Below are 16,900 nucleotides of genomic sequence, written 5' to 3'. Positions count from 1 at the left end.
TGAGAGCGAATAGCTGTCTTAATGGCATTGTTGTTAAATGATGAGATTCTGCATCCATAGCATCAAGTATGATGGAATTGTACCAAGATCCTGTAAGAGAAATTTACTTATTGATTGCATAAATATTTGAAGTAAGAGAGCAATACTTCCAGGAAGAATGTTTGATCCACCATTCCTATCAAAGAGAACAATTTCTACATTTTTTTTCCATGTTATAATCAGTAAATCTTAATTAAGATTCACTCAACAATTTGGATGCTCATCTTATGTGGCTCAAACTACAAATTTAGTGCAACCATCAACAAGAAGAAGACAAAGGTATCAACATAAATGAGTTTTTTAAAAGGCAAGAGGAGAGCATTAACCTAAAAAAGCCGTATAAGGCAAAGATTTGCATCTAAATTATAAATTGGAGATAAAACCTATATAGCAATATTAATATGAGAGAACTAACACAAATAACAAACCCTCAATCTTTTTCATCCGGGCTTGGGACCGGCATCGGCGGTTTTAAAAAATTTTGGTATAATATTACCTGTAAATAATTTATTGGATTTATAGTGAAGAATCATGATATAGAAATGTGTACTGAAAAAAAACATAAGATATTTAAGATACATCAATTGCTAGAAGTTATAGTCAATTTTTTTTAAGTATAAGAGCACATCAAGAATTTTCATTTATAATCTTTCTAATTATTGTGAGACATTTAAAGTATCTGTTTTAAATAAGATGCATATACCATTACCAAACATTCAGCATGCATAAGTGAGAAATCCAATCTAATATTTATATTAAACAACAATTCCTACATAAATTCAACTGAAACATCTCACAAAATAGGGACATAGATGAAAGATTGAATTAAAAATTGATACAAAAATGGAATGCAAACTAAAACATACAACAACACTCTTAAATGATATAATTAAATTTACAGAAATATATTGAACACACAAAACTTTCATTTGATTGAGAAATACCAAACTGTTAGCATGCACGAGTGAAAAATCTAATCCAATCATGAATGAAACTCATTTAAAGAAGTTCTATAGAAATAATCATAATAATAATAAGTAATTAAAAAATTTAATGATGTGATGAATTTGTTAGAACATTTATAAATAAAAACATGATAAAATAAAATACACAAAAATAAATTTTAAACTTTAGAGTGAAATGTATTGCTTCTTATTCTAAAAATGTTAAAGAAAAAATAAACAAGACATCAAGTAATAGTACGAAATATAGATATCAAACATGAGTAAATCATATTTTTAAATTTCCTCAATTTTAATTCTTTTAGGTTCAATTTCGCCAGCTTCATCGGAATCTTTATTTATAGTCTGAACGGTAAGGGAACAAAATGTTCGGCTGCCATAAGTATCTTGAGCCTTCACTAAGAATGTCATCTCCTTGTCAAAAATATTTTTGATGATGTTATTATAATCCTCTATCTTCGATGCCTACAAAAAAATTAATATTATGCATATATAAATTGAATATAAATAAAATAATATATAGAAAATATATATTTACCTTGATTTCCTCTAATTTTGTAACTGACATGCCAATTATCTGTTCTGCTTCATTATCAAAAAAGTGTAAATATTGCAATTGAACTATTATATTCAACACATAATTTGATAAGATACCTGTATAATTTAAAATAAAATATATTTACCATATTTGTATTATTTAAATAAATTTGGATTACATCATATGGATATTTTACCTCAAACTATATTGGACATTTTCTTTTTTACATTTTATATATTGTACAATATCATCAACAACAGTAACTTTTGATTTACATATATTGCATGAATTGTATCATATACTTCCTTCATGATTCAGTTCTTTTGCAAAAACTCGTGTATAGTAGTACTTTATCTAAAAGGTATAAAAAATTAAAAAAAAAATCAAAATAAAAAATTATTAAATTTAATACCTCTTCTCATGAATGTTTAGATTCATTGATCTTTTGTAAATTTGTTAACAAATGTGTATCAAAAGTAGACGATGAATGTTGATGAATATTTTTCTTTAACCTATAGATTTAAATTGAAATATTAAATAATAAAACATAAAACATATAAAATTAATAAATAACAATTAAACATAAAAGAAAATATATCATTCTAGGATTTCTTTGGATGCTGGCAAATTTTAATAAAATAATAAATGCAGGAAATTTTAAAAAATAAAATTAATTATAATAAAATAATAACTCATAAATAATGATAAAAATAATAAAAAATTAAATAACTAACCTAATAGCAAATTTGGATTTCCCTTGATATCTTCAATTACTGATAAATTATTATTTGCTGAATCTATATTCTCAGTGACAGATAGTTGTATTTCTGATGTGTTGTTTAAAATAATCTCAAATTTGTCATTGACATTGTAAAAAATTTTATTAATTTCTTTTATCTGTCCATTTGAGAAAACATAAATTTTTCCAGTATGTAAAATATCATGAAATGTATCGATTATTTCATTGAACATGATCGCATATATTTTTGAACCCTGAAAAAATAAGATAAGAAGAAATATAATATGTCAAATTAGTTATTCAAATAAAGTAAAAATACAAAAATATTTAGCTTTTCATTCAATTTTATATTAGTATTTTTAATACAACAACATCAAGTCTTATATTAGTATTTTTAATAAAATTAAAAAAATTACTAAACAAATTAATTACCTCCTTATCCATTAAAGTAAGTTTCTGGATCCTTCCTTGCCCAGATTTGAATGTTCGAACAATGTCAATTTGAGTTATAACAATAATAATACTCCAATAACGTCGGTGAAGAGATAAATTTCTGATAAGACTTGATGTCTCCATTAATTTTTATCTGATATTAAAAAAAATATAAACTTTGTCAGAAAAAAAAACATGTTAATAATTAACATATTTCATTTATTTAAATATATGTTCATGCCTGCTGATTGCCTGAAAGTTTTGAAAATCTTTTTATATACAATATTTTTTGTATAAGAACCTTGAGTTGTAGCATATTTATCAGGTATAATAAGTAATTTTGTTTGACTCATTGATATACCTCTTGATAATGCTACATATAATTGTCCATGTGAGAAAACATTATGAGGAAGATAAATCCCAACATTAGGAATTGTTTGGCCTTGCGATTTATTAATTGTCATTGCAAAACACAAATATATTGGGAATTGTTTCCTCTAAAATTTGAATGGCAAAGATTCATCATCACTTGCACATAAGGAATCCGAGGTGTCATGACAGTTTTGCCTGAGAATTGCCCCATTGAAATTTTTACAAGAAAAACATTATTTTTAAATGATTTACATATCATCCGAGTTCCATTACACAAACCATTTGAAGGGTCCAAATTTTTTAATAGCATTATCGGACAATTTTTCTTCAGAGTAAGATGATGAGGAGGAAGTCCATTAGGTGTTAATGAGTTAAGAAAATCAACTTGATAAAGATTATTATTATCGTCAATAACACTGTCAAACTGAAGTAAGTTGCCTCATCCCCTGGGAAAATTTTAATAAGCTTATAATTAAGCTTGTCAACATACTCATTTTTTGTAGATAGAATAGATCTTTCCATAATGTTTTTTGAAGATGTATATTTTTCATATAGAGATAGAAATATGGCATTTATTAATAAATCTTCTGAAGTCTGATCACCTGAATATTCTATTATCATCTCATCTAGAATATGAACCAAACCATCTTCAGTTTCCTCTTCATCTCCATTTCTAATTCTAAGAATGAAATCACAAAATAATTGATCTGTCATTGCTCGCATATTCTCTTTTAAACTGAAAACTTTCATATCTGACCATAAGTATGACTTAACCATGTTATAGTTAATACTCTCTAATCTTGATGCACGTCTAACCACTCGCAAAACTTGACGAAAGTCTCCTCCAAATACAGTCTCTTTACCACCAAAATAAATAGAATTATTCATAATATCTTTCAAAGTTCTATCTAACGATTTAATAGCTATTCGTTTCACCATAGGAGCTTCATCCCAAAGCAAAATATTTGATTTTCTAAGTAACTGAGCAAGTGCACTTTGTTTTTTAATTGCACACAAACTTGTCTCTGTTGAATTTATAGGTATTTTGAACCTTGAATGCGCTGTTCGACCTCCAGGTAATATTGATGCAGCCACTCCTGATGTAGCTGTTGCAATTGCTATGTGACCATTATTTCTTAAAGTTGCAAGCAGTACACGATATGTTTTACCTGTCCCTCCAGGACCATCTATGAAAAACATGTCATTCTGTTTCTTATTTACACAATTTATAATTTCTTGGTATGCATTCTTCTGATCTATATTAAGAGTGTGTACCATATCTATATCTTCAACAGGAGTGATAACATTTCACTCTTCACATATTTCTCTATTGTGAAGTTCATCATTATAATCAATAAACTCCTCTTCTACAGGTGACAATTTTGGCAAGTCGAAATCATTAATAGACTTTCCCATTCTCTTGAGAAATATATTTATATCTAATAACATTTGTGAAATGCACTCATTAAAAGAAATATCCTTATCGATTGAATAGTCGTGAGACAAATCCATATAGTAATCATTCCATAATTAAAGAATGCTAGTTGGCTCACAATAAATAAGAAAAATAGAAAATAATTGTCGTTGTACATTTGACATTTGATAATTTGTCGCATCATTCAAACAATCTGATATATAATGATATGTTTCTAGGAGACCATGCTTCTTTGCAGCTTCTTTAAAAGTAGAGCATTGAATTCCATGAACTTGTAATAAATAAGAAAAAGATGTTGGTCCATACACATGATTTAACAAAATTCTGAGATAATATCTTTCACCGTCTGATGGATTTGTTGTGTTTATACGCCATATTTGTTCATATATTTGCCTTTGCTTCCATATTTTTTTAGTTTTTTCCCACACATATTTCTCAGTAATTTCTCTATAAAGGTATTTATTTGTCTCTGAATCAATTTTATTAAGATGAAAGAACTCAGTCAACAAAGTTTTTTTTCTAGCATTGCTTTTTAAGATATCAAATAGATTCTGATTGTCTTTATAATGAACTGATTGTCTAAATCATAAGGAATAACTCAACGATTATCTAAAAAATTGTTTCCGACTTTTACATGTTGGCCATCATTTCTTCTCTGATAAACTAGATATGAGTCATCTCCAATTACAGTTTGGCTTGAGAAAGATCTAGGATATTTATTCTTACATAATCCTTTTTCATGCAAGCATTGTTCTTGTTTAAGTTTCCACATGGACCATGCATCATATCTTACAACCACTTCGTGTAGCCTCTTATATTTTGAAGGATCTAGTAATTCTGCAGAAATAATTCTATCAAACTGTAATGGAATAGTTATCTTAAATGCAGTCTTCAAGATAATTAAAAAATGAGCATGTGGAAGCCCTCTTTTCTGAAATTCTACAACATATACATGAGCAGCTACACCTCCAAAAATGGATTTCTTGAATAATTGATCCTTTAAATCTTATAATTTAGACCTAAATATACGTGTTGTTAGGTGGGGTCTATCTTGTGCCATTTGGCCCAGCTTTAACTCATTCTGAATTTCTTTCCAATCAAAATTGCATGTCATTGTAATGAATAACTCTAGTTTTCCAAAGCGCTAACATAGAGCCATTGCATCTAAATACCTTCGCCTCATATCACGAGGTCCACCAATGAATGATGGTGGAAGAATAACTTTTTGACCAGTATTTTTACTTAGTGTTTCCCCAGTTGCTACGCTATCAATAATCCCTTTATACAAATCAGATCGTATTGTATGTTGATTTTGTATGCAAAAATCTAATCGACTTGTTTCAATCTTCACGTACATATCAAAAACATATTGATATAGTAATCGACCAGCATACAGAATAACTCGTTTATCATTTTCTCGAATTTGGAGCTTATAACTATAATATTCCCTGCATGCAACTCTTTTTTTTATGACTTCTTAATGCATGTAATATTTAAAATTGAATAGTATTAATTATTAATTAAATAATTATAAAAATTATAAATTTAAATAGTACACTTAATAACATACCATTTTCTTCTTGGTTAAATAACTCTTCCTCTACCAAGGATGACCTTATAATCTGAACTGGTATTTGTTCGTTTCTTCTTTCAAATTTGGAAGATCGATCTATATTTTGATGCCATCTAACTTCTCCATTTGGGAATAGAATAGGATATTGTAAAGGGTCATAACATCCAAAGTAATGCTTGATCTTTCGGTATGTCCTTGAATGTGAAGTTAATATGATATCCCGTTCAATGAAATCTATATTGTTGCCTTCAATCCATATTGCTGCTACTTGTGACATAGTAGGAGCATTATAAATTCTTTGATCTAATCTTACATCAGATCTAATGTGTATTTGAAGGTTTTCTGATATACCTCTATTACTTAAAGATCTAAAAAATTGAGCGTACGGGTTTCCAGAAAGTATATCTATTAATTTTTTTACTAATTCCTCTGAAAGATTTAAATCTTCAATAACATTCAATCGAGTATTTGTTTTAGCATCTGTATCATAAATATATAACTGGAAGTAGCATGGACCATTTGAACATTTTGTAATCAAAGGCAAACTATGGTAAATTTGTCCTTGAGCTCTAAATGTGTAAATCCTATGTCTTGCATTCGCTAAATTCTTATCTATATGAGCTCTGAAATATGTGAATGAAAATATACTGTTATATGCACTGATCTTACTTCTAAATTTCCTTGAATAAGATGAAGAAGATGTAAATAATTCATAAAGTTGTTCATGAACATTTGTTGGAGTAAGTACGACTTCCCTATTATAACAACAAAAGGTTGGTGGCTCGAATTGAAACATCTTTGCATTACAGTAACAACATGAACGTGGTTGTTCGAGAAAATGAAGTTCTAACATACTTGATTCATAATCTATAAAAAACATCATTCTCATTGATACTTCTATATCTGTTTGTTCAAAGATAAAATATATTAAATATTTAGAATTATGAAACATCTATAAGTTATTTAATAATGTTAGATAAAAATGAACCTGTAGAATTTGACGATGATGGTAAACAAGTAATTTCTAAATTAGATAATTGCTTTCTTCTTTTTTTAGCAATATTGCTAGCTTGATTTTTTTTTCATTTTTCTTCTGTAGACATTTTAGCATATCGTTGGCTGTCATATTCTTTTTTTCTTTGGCCTTTCATAGAAAATTTATCTATAAAAATTTGCAACATATCAATAGATATCAACGATTGAAAAAAAAAACAAATATAGATTTAAAATTATAAATAAAATGAATATAAATCATCAATGTTGAAGGGAAATGGAATACATTAAAATTTATTGTATGAAAATGCAAAACTACATAATAGTAAAAGAATAATATTTTCTAATGTAATTTATGTGAACTATTAAAATATATCTATACGACTGACAAGCTTTATTTCTATCCACAACACCAAATCAATCGCCCACACTCAAAACCCCATAAATCGAAAATTCTCATTTTCATTTCTCTTTGACTGGTTGCGACTCTGGTTTCATAACAATGTCCGATCATATCAACATTCACATATGACGTTGTTACAGCATCGACATTTCAAAACCATCTCCACTTCAAAGTCTAACAGTGGCTTGACATTGATGCTCTACACTAGGAAATTCTACACCCACAACTTGACAGCTCATCTTTGTCTAACTTCTTTTTCACATTGACGACAAACGCCATCTCAACATCGACGACAAATGCCCTCTTGACATTGACACACTATACTTACTGCATAACATCGATGCCTGACTCTCAACAACATTGTTGTCTCCTCTCCCAATGTTTAAAACATGGCATCTACGTCAGACTCCTGACATCCTAATATTAATCATTTTAAGCACAAATTCTAGTTAAAAGACTTATTATTTATAGATTAATTTTAATATTATACCTATTCAATTTTTATACACTTTTTAAAATATATAAAAATTATAATATCGTATTCAATCCCGTGTCCATGTCCTATATTTTCAATAATTGGCATGTTCTACATCCGTGTTGTGTCGTATTCGTGTCGTCGTGTCCGTTTCTCTACATCATAGGTCCTTAACTATTATAAGAAAATATTTTGGAAGAATTCTGCCTTAATTCGTGAGAATTCTCAATACCTCTCTAATCTCCACATAATGTTTCATGCAGTTTCCAGCACTGTACAAGCAAGGACCAAAAAATATATTCTTTGACAGGTTCAGGATTTTTGGTTAGATGGCGAACGGTCTCTACTCATCACTCATCATTTTCTTCTTAACAATTAACATAGTGAACGTTCAACCTTTCAGAGCTGGGGTCTAACAATCGACATGGATTTGGTTGGAGCAATCATGTTCACTGCAATCATCTGAACTGTTAATGTGTATATTGCAATGAGAATGAGCCATTTTACATGGATTCAGCATCTCTTCGTGTCAGAAAGCATCGCAAACTGGTACATATTCCTGCTTGGCTATAGCTTCTCATATTCATTATTCTCCGGCAGCGAGTGCCAAATTCTAGTGGAGGCAGTCGCGCCGGCGTCCAACTACTAGCTTTCCACTCTTTTAATCGCGGTCGTGTGCAACCTCCCCTATTTCGCACACATCTCGTACCAGTGAACTTTTCATCCAATGGATCACCATGTGATTCAGGAGATGAAGGACTATAAGAAGGATGTTGAAGACCAACGGATGTGGAAGAGGGAGAAATCTAAGGCAAAACAGAGAACAAAGATTGGCTTCTCGGTAAGAGTAGATGCTAAGATCAGGCAATTGAGAGGAAGGTGGCATAGGAAAATGCTAACTCTAAATGTGGAAACGGTATCATAGCTTGATAATCTCTTTGCCCTTCCTGTTCTATAAGGTTCAAGTTTATTCATTAAGTTGTTTTTTTTTTCCTTCATGTTATGCATCTTGTAGCTACATTAGCATGGGGGATGTTTTAGAGGATTCCCTAATTGCTTGCTCTCTCTAGCGAAATCCTTCAAAACTATCCTTTTTCTTTGGCCACCTTTGAACAATATTTAAATATCTAATGAACCATCTCAGTAAAGAAAATTAATAAGTTTTTTACTTGGCCACATTTACTAATAAATATTTTTTTAGCAACTCTCAATATTGCTCAATTAGCCAATCAACCCAGCCATCCCAATTTATGTGCCATGAAAGAAAAAAAAATAGGATGACATAATTTAAACTTGCAAATACTTCCGTGGTTCCTATCATTAAAATATGTACAGATGGAGACACTCTCCATGTTGACAAAGAAAGGTACCAATGTCCAGTTAAAAATTTTATTGATCTCTATCATACTCATTCTGACATTTTTTACTTTGTCAAGATAGATGATTTGTGAATATTTCTACTAAGGAACAACTTTATGCAGTCCGTATAATACTAAGTTAACAAAAAAAAATATAGGGGTTGGATCATAACCTAAACAAAGCATGTCTTAAGTAAGCTCTAATATCAAATTTAGGATGAATAAAGGATTGCATTTAAAAGTTGGAGATGCATTGCAAGTACCAAAATACAGAAAAATAATTCAGCACAGTTAAATTCATTAACTACTCTTTTTTGCAGAAAAATCATAGTCAGAAACGAAAGTCAAACACAAAAGACCTGAAAAAATGTTGAGAAAAGGTTAAATTTTGAATTTAAATTTGAACTTGTAATACAATCTACATCAAAACATATCATACAATTTGCACCATATTCTTTTAGTGACAATAATAATTAGTGTTGCTGAGACAACGATTTTGATTACAACAATCACACATAAATATTTGAAAAATATCGCAATATTCACCATTTGAGCAATGATTTTTGAAATTTTGGCCCACTATAACAAAATAATTTCCACAAAGCAAAAGAATTAAAAATAAAGACTAAACCAATAAACAATTTTGTATTTTGTAGCATGTCATTTATACCATGTCATTTGTCACATCATTTACATAAAAACAAGATAATTTTCACATCCTAATATAGCCGGAATGCATTAGATCTAGTACTACCTTCAAATTTTTGCAACCTAAATGCATGATATTAATGCCTTCATCATGGCTATCCTAACCTATATTTATGGTAGAGTTCTGGAAGCATCATGGCTATCCCAACCTAATTGTAATTTTGTAAAGTTTATTTATAATCCTAAATGATATTATCTTTTTTTTTAATGCCTGAATAATTGATCAAGTTTAACCATCCAGCCTTAAATCTGAAGCTATATTTTATATATATCTCTATTCTTTGGTATAATAGATCTAAAATACTAAAATCATCATGCTAAAGCATCACCTTATTTAGTAATAACATTGATCATTAACATCATACAACAACAAAAAAAATGCAAACCACAAGATTATACATCATATATTAATTATTTGTTCTCTAAGTCTGGGGCTTCTATCTTCTGATATTTTCTCAAATATTCTAACTTTGCACCTATTTCAATGAATTCCTTAATAATTATAAATTATAATTATATCATTTGTAAAAAAGAAAAAAATAATGCATGTTTTTTTAATATTATTTGCAAGAGTTTTCTCAACCAATGAAAAGAGTATATGAACTTAATGATAATCTTTGATGTAAACCTCGACTAATTTAAAACTCTCATGTCATTCCACATCTCTATCTAATATTAACTAACCCTTCTTCATACATATTTTTGATAATGTGAACATATATATTTATTACACATATTTCTACCTAAAAGCACATGAAATCAAATTTTGTAGTACTTGATCGTACCTTTTGCTTTCCCAAATAATTTTTTCTTAAAGCTTTTCTTATGTGATTTTTGAAAGCAATATGTCCATCTTTAATAAACATATATGTTAAAGTATACTGCTGATTTCTTCATCTTAAACAAACATTTTCGTTATGGTATGCTATAGATTTTTACTCATGAATAAAACATAAAAAGGGCTTTGCGTGCATTATCTGATTCCTTTTAATTTCCTTCATAAATCATCTGCGGGGTGTCGTTAACATTCAGTTTATTTCTAGGATGTAAAGCTCTAGGAATTCTGGAATTGATCTATATTTTTCTGGCCACAATATTTCAAGCGTGTTAGGCTTAGATACCGTTATGTTTCCTGAGTATTCTAAAGATAAATCTATAATAAACATATGTTAACTTCAATATAAATTTCATATATCTAGAAAGCTTTGCTTTGAGTAATTTTGAACTTCCCATCTAGATGAAGAAAGAAATAAATCCAGCATGTATTTGATTTTCTTTGTTCATGTATTTTGGTCCATATATATATATATATATATATATATATATATATATATAAGAATTAAAGTTTTTTTCCCAAAATCATCCGCGGTTCTTCCTGATTTATCGTTTTGGGGGATATAGACTAGAAACCTTTTGTTGTTAATGAGTTGTGTTGAATAATTAACTGCAATTACTTTCCTAAATAAGGAAGAAATATTTCTTTTTCTTGTATGAACTTATGTCGTGTAAAGTTGGGATATTGGCGGGCCACCTTGAGGCGGAAATCTTGCGATTCTTGCACATGGAAAACTGCAAAGGTTGATATGTACGTAGGAGCACAATAATGGGGGTTGCCTTAGATCGCTGACATGTTAGCTTCTCCACACTTGGATGATCTCATATGGCTTGTGGTTTAGACAGATTTAGTAGGCATCTACAATATAATCCATTATTAGTAGGTTTTAAGTGCAATTGTTGCTGCCATAATGCTTCTTCTCTTATATGGTTCATTGTGTCTTGATTTTACCCAATGTAAAACCCCATAAATAGAGGGAGTTACGTTTTTGCTAAATAAAATATGAAACATTCAACCTTTCTTGCTTTCTATTTTTTTTCTACTTCTTTCTTTCTTAGAAGTTTTTTTGGAACTTGCTTGTTGGAAAGTCATGATGAAAATTATTTTTGTTGATAATATTCGCCATGTTCTATTGATACATTTTCAAAATTTTAATAAAAATTTTCATTGCGCCATCTAGTTTCTAGGGAGAATTTTTATAGCATATCATAAAGTTTATGCCGTAATCCAAAGAATGAATGTAAATTTGAATTTTCTTAGTGATAGGGACTTCTATAGAAGCAATGCGCAGCGATCTAACCCTATTGTGGTGAGAAGTTGGCAAGGGTTTGCCCAGTTTTTACTTATCAAATCTCCACCATAGTTTAACCTGATTTTGGTGAGAAATATGTATGGGTTGGCAATGTCATCAAACATTAATGATTAACAAAAACTTAAGACTTTTAGAAAGCGTTGATTCGGTATGAAGTTTGAGGACTCACATAAGCTTATCTTCATCTTAATAAACCAGATTAATAAGAATAACAAAATAAACTTACATGTGACTCATAAATTGACATGTGGCTTAGAAAAAGGCTTCAGAATGTTACGAAATGAGATAGATAAAGACATGGCTTATCAAGTGTGGAAGGGGAAATTGAATGGGCAAGTACAATCAACTGAAACAACATAAAGAAAGAGGGTAACAATTTCATTTATGCATGTTAATACTAACATATAAGAAGAAACCTAAAATATATTATATTTTTCACTTAAGGATTTGTCTATGCTGATTGAACTCGACCCAAACCTGCAAAGGATGATCTGAATACAAGCGATTCATTTAAAAATTAAATTGAATAAAATGTTTGATCAAATCTTGACATTACTAAGGGAATATAAATTAAATATAAAATAAATCACCACATAAGCTACTTTAGAGCATAACAGGTTCCAAATAATAGGTTCCGAGCAATAGAAAGAAGAACAAAGAAGGATCGTCACCTTCGCAGAGAACTCCCAATGACACTTCCGAGCAACAAAGGCGAAGAAACAAATTCCAAATAACAGGTTCCGAGCAAATAGAAACAAGAGAAAATAGGGATCGTTAGCTTCACAGCGAACTCCCAACGACACTTCTGAGCAACGAAGCTGAAGAAGCAGCGACTCCGACAGGACCAACGAAAGTGAAGAAGCAGCGACTCTTTCAGTATCAATTTTGCAACCAGCTAGCTAGAAGGATGCAAAAAAAAAACGGATGAGTTAAAGAGGCAGAAAGCGAAAGAGATTAGAAGAAGGTATGCTTATGGATTTAAATGGTGATCCATTCGGCAAGGTACCTTCGTGCGTCTAGCGGCATTGAAACACTCAGGTTTGGTAGCCGCTGAACGTCCAGATGGAGAGGTAACCGTTCAGTTGTGAATGCGTATACATTGGAGAGAATGGCATGGTGCGGCAATTGGAAGTGAAATGCCTGGCTGTGCGTTGGTGATTAAGTCAAAAGTGAAACGACATGGTGTAGTAGTCGGAAGCAAAATGCATGGATGCGGTAGCTTTCGAGATGTTGTGGCGAGGATGAAGTCGATCGGCTGCAGAATGCTAGGGTTTATGTGTCTGTGCAGTAATGTGAAATTCGAATGCGATAGAATTAAAAGAAAGCCAATTAAATAAATGTTAGAATTAATATTTTATACAAATTGGCAGTCGAGCCGACGTGTTGAACTTTAAGTTCTAGGCCTGAGCAACTTTTAATTATTTGTTTTTGAATTGCGTGCGTTTTTTTTTGTGCAACATTATTCTTTGCTGCATGCGTAATTCTTTGGTTAATAAATAATTTATTAATTGTTAGACATGAATTAGTATGTGAAATATTGTTATGGAGCTAAATGCCAGTGCGTTCTTCTTTGGTTAATAAATATTTTATTAACTGTTAGACGTGATTTAGTATATGAAATATTGTTATGGAGCATTTAATTTTTAGGAATATGAAGTGTTTATAATGAGCGTTGCAGATTAATTTAAAATGTATAGATGAACAATCCAGATTTGCTATGGGTGGATTCCTAAGCCACTTTTATATAGTAGTATAGATTTTTTGTAATTAATTAAGATTTATTAAATACTCACCCACTTAAAATACACGTGTATTAAATTGGGCGAATGAATGTTATTGTGTTATTGATTGCTAAATAGTTTTTATACATTTTCAAATCTATTAAATATTTATAATATAATGAAGGGTTTAGGATAATATTTTAAGAAATAAAATGAAAGGTTAGGATTGAGTATGGGTGAAAACTCAAGCCACATTTATAATAACAAGAACGATAAAAGATGATTTCTCTGCCTCCCTAAGATATTGTATTGTACCATTCATGATCTTTATAAGTTTCTGACTTGAGAATAAACCAAGGCCCTCTTTTGAAATGCTTGGGCTTTGATGAGACATCTCTTGCACCAGAGTCTCTGGAATACATGGTGCAGGGTGAATAATTCTGAGTCAAAGACATCATAATATAATCAATAATTTAATAAGGCAAGGTTCTAATTCCTCGTTAAATAAGATTAAAATTTGAAAGCATTAAGATGTCATGTAAATGATGTGAATAATAGATAATAAATTTTACCTAACATCAAGATGGACAAATTGCACGCCAGTTCCTATATTTTGCTTTCGTCGGTGGCACAGAGAACTGCTGATCCTTCAACCCATGGACTGAACTATAGTGCACTTTATAAGGAAGTATGCCAAAACTTGATGAAGCCGAAAATTTTCTCCATATAGATACATAGAAGAGATCTCTGCAGGCGGATCATTAACAAGTGAGACCTTACGTTCCCTGTTAAGATCCATCCCCTGGACTATGACTGCTTCAAGTGTTTCTCCAAGGTTAAATTCTACCATGTTTAGCTACAAATAGTAGTTTGTGTTAGGATTTAATGGAGACGAAAATAACAAATCGATCGTCTCCGAGCGACATGCCAAATCATCGAGAAGAATTTTCGGAAGCGTACCTGAATCCATTGAAAAGCAGAATCAAGGTCTTTCGATCTTCCACGTTTAGATCGGCGTTCTCCAAGAGAGCGAGAGACCCCTTCTTTTCACTCAAGATGGGAAATGAGGGAAATGAGAACTACACCGCTTAAACTGGGGACCACGACCCTTTTATACTTTAAGTGTAAATATTTTATTTCAGCCCATCATTAAAATAAAATAAATACACGGCCTCTACACAAATTAATTCCATACAAAATTTAAATGAGATGCCACATAAGCCAAATAATTATTTAATACTTAAATAGATCACAAATTTAATTGGCTTAATTTTAGATAGCGTCTAATGTATAATTCTTTATTTATATGTATAAAATATATTGGCCCACATATAGAAATTTCCCAACAATCTCCCACTTGGGCCACATATATATACATATAATTATACATTCTGAAATAACTGTAAGAGCTCAATTTTGCTATCTTTCCAAAATAACATATCTAGACAATCTGGTCCATCAATCATATCAATATAGAATCAAAGCAACCTTTGTTACATATTTCGTAACAAGATCCATCAATGGTCACTACGTTGACATAATTAACGACATAAATCAAGTATGGATGTGTAGCATGAAAATTTCATGTAATGTGATCTCAAATCATGACTATTTTCAACTGGTCCAATTTTATAACTCAAAAGAGTTATAACCAAAATTCAATACTTTACGTTAAACTGCAATTGAAATCAAATAACTGTATTTCAGAGTTTTCAATCACCAAAATAACAATACTTTAGTCTGATCAGAAATTAAATTCATAATAATTGAACAATACAAACAAACTCCCACTAAGCTAGCATATCAAAACAGATTACACCCATACGAGCCACATGCTCATGAAATACTTTAGGTGGTAATCCTTTTGTAAGTGGGTCTGCAATCATAAAATTTGTACTTATATGTTCAATACAAATTTGAGAACTCTGAACCCTTTCTTTCACAACAAGAAACTTTATGTCAATATGCTTTGATTTTGACGAACTCCTGTTGTTCTTGGAATATAACTCAGCTGCTTTATTATCACAATTTATCTTTAATGGTCTCTAAATGCCATCAACAATATGTAGCCCTACGATAAAATTTCGCAGCCATATTCCTTGATTTGAAGCCTCATAACAAGCTATAAACTCTGCTTCCATTGTTGAAGAAGCTATAAGTGTCTGCTTGACACTTTTCCAAGAAATAGCTCCTCCAGCCAACATGAAAATATAGCCTGAAGTGGATCTCCTGCTATCGAGGCAACCAGCAAAATCAGAGTCGGAGTACCCCACGATCTCTAAATGATCAGATCTCTGATATGTGAGCATAAAATCTCTTGTCCTTTTTAGATACCTCATAACCCGTTTCACTGCTTTCCAATGATCCATTCCTGGGTTACTTAAATATCTACCAAGCATTCCAACAATGTACGCAATATCCGGACGCGTACAAACTTGAGCATACATAAGACTCCCTACTGCCGATGCATAAGGGATCTTATCCATCTCTTGCTTTTCAACTTCATTTCTTGGACATTGAAGCAAACTGAATTTATCCCCTTTTGCAATGGGTGTATCCCCTGGTGCACAATCCTTCATGCCAAATCTGCTTAGCACTTTATCAATATAGGCTGTTTGTGATAACCCAAGTATACCACGGGAGCGATCCCGATGAATTTGTATACCCAACACAAAAGATGCATTTCCAAGATCTTTCATTTCAAATTTATTTGAAAGAAATCTCTTAGTCTCATGCAATAAGCCTATATCACTGCTTGCTAGCAGAATATCATCGACATATAACACCAGTAGAATAAATTTACTCCCACTGACCTTATGATAAATACATTGATCAACAGTGTTCTCCTTAAAACCAAATGAAGAAATCACTTGATCAAACTTCTTATACCATTGACGGGAAGCTTGCTTTAAACCATAGATGGATTTCTTTAATTTGCATACCAGATGTTTTGAATCAGAAGATTAAAAATTTTCTGGTTGCACCATATATATAGTTTCCTCAAT

The sequence above is a fragment of the Dendrobium catenatum genome, unplaced genomic scaffold, assembly GCF_001605985.2.
Source record: "Dendrobium catenatum unplaced genomic scaffold, ASM160598v2 fragScaff_scaffold_662, whole genome shotgun sequence".
NCBI classification, from domain to species: Eukaryota; Viridiplantae; Streptophyta; class Magnoliopsida; order Asparagales; family Orchidaceae; genus Dendrobium; species Dendrobium catenatum.
This window is presented reverse-complemented; position numbering follows the sequence as displayed.